We start from the raw sequence: 6,429 nt of genomic DNA, 5'->3' as shown, positions 1-6,429 counted from the left end.
CATCTTTTGAATAGGGACACATTTGTCCACCGATTTGGGTTTTTTTCATCTATGAGACATTTGATGGCCCTTTAATTTAAACGCAATCTGACAAATGCAGTATTATGCGCATGGCTGCCAACTTCCCGTCCAGCAAATCGCAGTCTGAATAGGCCTAGAGATTACTCCGTTGCTCAGCAATATCTTAAGAGGAAGGTCTAGCTAAGGGGCACCTCTCTAAACAAATATAAATGAAGAAACAGTTTTTCTCCGCAGCCATTGCAGCAAATGTGATGAGGTTTCTTGCATTTAAAGGTAAAACCTAATGTCTGCTGACTATAGGAGGCAAAACAATATTTAGGCATTTAATTTGTAGTAATTGTTGATGATTGAAGAATTGCAAAATACAAACAAGTATGAAGTTTGCAACCAAAAAATTTGTCGGCCCTTCCACTCCATGAAGATGGATGATAAGCGAAACTTATCACCCTCACAATAACTGGAGAGTATACGTATATACCCGTTCACAGTGCTGGACACCGGTAGTTTCCCTTGATTAAAGATTCCTTACAGATACGTCAAACTGTAAATTCACCAAGGTCTTCCCCACTAGTAACGTAGTGTTCATTCAACACTTCCAAGCCATTGTGTCGCTGTTCGTCGGAGCGGATCACACTGATGAGAACAAGTTGTTGTCCAACCACAAACACTTGCTTTCGATATCTCGAGTTTGCTCGGCGGCGTGGTTAGCAGCATCCTCCTGACATTGCCGCTTGCGATTCTTCAAAATTACATCTGTCCGTCACGAAAGACAATGAATAGCTCATACCCCCTTAAGAAATGCCTCATACCACCATAAACGGGGAGTCCCCATTACGACGACAGAAGAGAAGTGAAATTCTACACTGGAATGATGAGCGGCAACGGAACCAGTTGTGGAAGACGGCGACGACGAACGCGGGAGCAGTGGCACGAGCAACGTGCAAGCTGTGGAAGACGACGACGCTCGAGCCATTGCTGATGATGATAGTTTCTGCGAACAGACACGGACATTCAGGCTTGACATAGACAAGCTTCGCTTGTAAAAACGATATCCCAATTCTGTAAATAACACTTATTGTGGTGTGTGTAGTGCGCGACACGGTGCGGTGAATGGATATCAACAAGAAGCAGATGACAAGGGGGCGAGCGCGGAGGCGAATTCCGTGCTGGTTGAAGGACGACAACGTCTAAGACCGTTCGGCACGTGAACGCACGGCGCAAGAAGGAAAACAAAAACAAAAAAGGCATCCAATCGCAAGAGAACACGAAGCTTCGAGTGGCCAATGAGCAAACGACGAATCGGCCAGAGCGACAGAAAAGCGAGGTGCCGTGCTGGCAGAAGTGGGAGAGTTCCAGGAAGCGACGCCAGGAGAAGGTCGGCCACCGGACCGGGAGTGGAAGACGGGCCGTCGTGTTCCAGACCCGAGCCACCAGGACTTCACCCGACCGGGGCCTCCTGCGAACGGGCTCCATGGGCGTCGCCACTCCACCCGATCGTGAATTGCTGCCCGAGGCCGGCGAACTTCTGCGCCCGTGGGCAGAACGGGTCCAGTCGGGCTACGGGCCCGAGTTCCACGCCCAGCTGCCTGGCCATAACGCCGCCGCCGTCTGCCCGTGCCGCCAAGACGCTTGCCTTCTCTCTCCAAGCCAGAGCTGCCGCGCTCGGTAGCCTGCCAAACGGTCGAATACACCGACCTTTGGTGAGATGAATGACACGTCTTTTGTTGTTTCGCCGCTTCCCATCCTCTACGAACTAGTACACGCCCTCACACATGACCTCATCCCGGACTCACGTGCTAATAATATAATAAGTGTGCTCTGTGTTTTTTTGCAGGGATATTTCTTTAAGGGCTTATTTTATGGGTTACTTTTCCTTTTAGTTTTATCAAAAGTTTGTGTGTTCTCCCACAAACGGCTTTGTCCTCAATTCTGCTTTCGGAGGCGAAGCCTCCGAAAACAGAATTGAGGACAAAGCCGAAACAGAATTGAGGACAAATTGAGGACTGTTTTCGGAGGCTCCGCCTCAGAGATTTGTCTGAAACCATTAAAGAAACGAACCTGTCATCACACTAATGCATCTAAAGCGCACAAAACGTATGTATTATACACACAACTGAACGTACCCTAATTCCTGAGTACGACTTTCGCAAAATCCTCATGGGCATGTAACAGTCTTACGTAAACTATAAGTTAATACATAAAATGTGTCTGCTTAAGATACTAAAACAGACACGTAGTTTACAGAACTGCAATATTTGTTTGATACAGATTTGCTTGTATATAAGCTTCTTACAATTTTTTTAGGTCAGCAGTGTTGGGGAACTTTCACAATACGCTCCAAGCCCAAAATAAAAAAATACGTTTACCTTTTTTCTTTTAAGCACAATAAATAATTCAAATTGGCCAAACTTTTATCATAAAATAATTTTTGTGTTAACTTTTATTTGAATAGGGATATCGAAGCTATGTCTTCCACTTAACTAAGGCTGATAGAGCACTTCCGCAAAATTTTTATGACTTGCTTTTGTACAATTCTAGTTACGCTGACGATACCCTGGGGATTTTAATGTACCACAGCTAACTGCAGCTAAATGACAGTCAAAAGGCTCCAAAAATCTCTAATCTTTTCATAGTTTGCTCTTCTCAACATCGGTCATGGACAACATTCACTGGCCGTGCCTCGACATTAAATTGTCGTTCACCCCGCACCAAGCGTGTTGGCTTCAACCCATACAATGCGCCGCACGTCAGGCAACTGCAAGCTTATTAAGATTGGCACAGTCTTGTCTGTTTTCCGCGGAGGGCTGACAAAGCATTGCCTTCATGCGGTACAAGAAAGGATTAAGGGACGTTTAAACTATTGTGTGTCCCTAGATACACGCGCCATATGCTACTTAAAAGCTGATTAAATGAGTCAACCGAGACAATGAGAACCCTAGCTTATGACAAAAGAAAAAAGAAAAGAGGTTTCTTGGTGATGCCTTATGTGCGCCGAATGTCACACGGCCTAAAAATCGTCGCCAACATATTAACTGCTGCCATCGTTTTGATGCGCAACCATCAAATGACCCATTGAGCGAAAAAGCCGGCGTCTGTATAGCAGCAAAACAGCACCTAAATTTTCACTGACTGCGTCACCTCGGCGGAGCACAGCGGGCGAATCGGAACACCTGCTGCCTCCATAACGCACCATGTGTTGCGTGAGGGCAGAGGGTATCGCCGCGACGCCACCTCACCAGCGCGGCTGAACAGAGCAGTTACGGCGATGCGACGCCGCGGGGCGAGACAGGTTGTCTTCGGCGAGGCAGTCGCGTGACGCGCGCGTGTGAGTACCGCCGTCTCGAGCTTTCAGAAGCCGGCGGGCTCCGTATCTCTCTCTCTCTCATCCCCACTGGGCTGAGCTGCTTGCGCGCGCCTGCCCGCCTTGATGGCCGCTGCTGCTTCCTCGGTCTCTCTGGCTCGAGCTGCACGTACCGCTATGGTATACATTACTTCCCGCGCACAACTCGAAGGACCGCTCAGCTGTTTTCCATTGGACACTAATGCTTTCGCATTCACAACACATAAGTGTTTAGGTGTCCTCAAATCCAATCATTTGTTAAAGTTCGGAAAGACCTTCTCCTCTCCTAAGCAAAAAAAAAAAAAAAAAAAACTGCAGCAAGGCACCAGAACGATTAGTCTGGCTATAAAATAAAGCACGAGCTTAAGTATATGTCCTGCAGACGTGGTGAATTTCAGGTAACTTCGCTATCTAGTGGCAAGTGATAAGCAGGCCAAAGTAGTTGTAGTACTAAGCATCATCGTTATCTCTCGTCGTCAATTCTGAGCTGCCATCTGACATTTCACGCATATGGGTGCGCTCCCTACTAAATGATATAGCAATTCCGTCGTGACAGACTAACCAACAAGAAAACAGAACGAAAGCGTGGCACAGAAACGGATTCGAAGACAGACATTTCTTCTTTATAGTATCAAAAAATAAATTTTTGCGCAGGAAGAGGGGCATGCAGTAGGAAAGAAACGGCGTCGGACACCATGTGTGGGAGTCAAGAAATGTGCGCCGGATTAACCTTGAGGTGTTTTTCATTTGGTTTGCGAAATTATCTTTTAGTCGCTAACATAGTTAGAACGCTAAAAATCTGTAAGTGCGTTCTATATACAGCCGTAGTCCCCATCGCATGAATTTCTAACTAAAATAGTTGCCCTCACAGGGGCTGTCGTGGCTGAGCTGGCGCTTTATCAGGCACGCCCCGCCCGTGACTTCCCCGCGCGGGACATCGCCCACTAACTCCTGTGGAGAGTGTTTGAGGGCGCTGATTTTTGATGCGGGCTAGAGTTACTGTATTGACCCTTTTCGCAAAGGAGTTTGCTCTAGAAGAATGCGATGGCGCTTTCGGCGGCGCACGCTAAGTTGCCTTAGAGAATGCGCACGAATACGAAACCATTACTGCTTCTTCCGTGCTACTTTGCTGTCGGAAATGCAACTGGGTGTTCGCTAATACACTGTGCCCAATTCGTGCTGAAAAATTTGTAACGATAAAGAGAAGACGTGTGCGGTAGGTAGCTGCAAAATAGTAATTCGCATATAAGAATGCGAATACAAGGAATATATAAGGAACGGAATCAACCTTTGTCGCCGCTGCTACATAAGGACTGCCTGCATTGCCCACCCTTCGCAATGCACTTCTTTCCTCGAGGATAAACAAAATATAATTCATCCGCCAGCAATGTATAGCTAATCTCCAAAGAAAGGACTTCAACTCCGGAACGACGGCGCTTAAGAGTGAGTACTGCTCGTTGCAAAAGGAAGCAGCGAAACTTACTGGCATGGTAAGTTTATCGCACGTTATCTACACACATCAACCCCTACTCGCACGCAAACATACGCCCACCCTATCGCCAACATATTAATAATAAGTGAATGGTCTCTCACTTGAATCAATGTGCCGATGCATGAGTGACGGCGACTACACCGACAGGACGCGAATGTTGGAAGCTGAAAGTTTCTTGACGGTCCACAGTATAAGCGAGGGACTAGCGATAATACGTCCTTGCTACAAGCTATCACAAAGTGCAGAACATTTTCATTCCAAGCTTTGTGTGCAGCAAGAACAAATCTATCGCAGCAGAGCACACCCGCGAGCGATTAGGCTGAAAATAAACAAACAAATAGTGGCCGCACCGAGGAACCGAGGAACTTTACTGAGTCAGAAACACGAGAAGCCGCTGCTTCAAAATGTTTGCCAAATAGAGCACAATGATGCAGATTTAATTCATAAGCGGAAAGTTTGGACAACTTGGAATACATTTCTAGCCACGCTTTTAGTGTAAGCACCGTGTACGCTGCTCGCGCCGCTTGGACAAAGCGTAATGAGCTGTGAAAGCACTTACATGCCCTCTAAAGCTATGGCCAATGCTTCGTGTCACCGTCTACGATATGCGTCGAAACGGAGGTTTGCTGCGACGCACCGGCGTCACGCGCTTGCATTGTAAACACGGAGGAAGCTGGGGCAAGCAATGGAAGCGTGACCACGTGATTAAATATTGCACCGCCCAAGGGAGCGCCGGAAAAAGGGTCAATATGCTCCCCTTGGGGAGCAGAGTTGCGCGTCCGATTGAACTCGCCGCTCGCGCCCCTATTCGCCATCTTGTAACATGCGCAAAAAAAAGCTGTGGGGACCAATCCACGCTGTGACAGCGTTGGACAACGAAGCTGTAAACGACACCCTGAACGATTATCCATTGTCACGTGACTTGAATTCACACATGTGGCTCTACAAAGAGTGAAACCAGAGACAAGTGAAATGTACTTACCCGAAACCTTTTCCTTTAATGCTTCACAATGACATTATATGCACGCTGTTCTTCTGGCGTCTTTACTTTCCGTGGTCTACCTATGGTAGCCTGGAATGAACTGAATGAGTTGCTCGACCATGGTGACGTCCCTACATGATTTCTATGCTGTTGGGTACTTTTCCCATCGGAGTAGCTTACGCAACCATAAATTTTACCGGGAAACACACGCGGGAGAAGGAACGCTGTAAACGACACCCACAACAATTACCCATTGTGAGGTCACTTGTATTCAGACACGTGGCTCTACAAAGAGTGACACCAGAGACACTGGTTTCACGAGTGTTTTGAATGACGTCAACCCCTTTCGAAGCAGCTGCAAACCTAATATTTACCGGACCGCGACGGAGGTTGTTCCCATTGTTCCCACGCACCTTATCATCCATCGTGTGGTTTTGATGCTTGTTTTGTGGTTTTTCTTTTGAAAACGATTGCTTAGCTGTATGCTGTACGTCTGATTTCAAAGGAGATAGGCAGTTTTTATTCAATTTTTAGCCTGGCGTTCCTTGCTTACGCCGACACGAAAATTTACTTGGCTGGTAGAGGTATACAGCT

The sequence above is a fragment of the Dermacentor silvarum genome, chromosome 1 (assembly GCF_013339745.2).
Source record: "Dermacentor silvarum isolate Dsil-2018 chromosome 1, BIME_Dsil_1.4, whole genome shotgun sequence".
Taxonomy (NCBI): domain Eukaryota; kingdom Metazoa; phylum Arthropoda; class Arachnida; order Ixodida; family Ixodidae; genus Dermacentor; species Dermacentor silvarum.
This window is presented reverse-complemented; position numbering follows the sequence as displayed.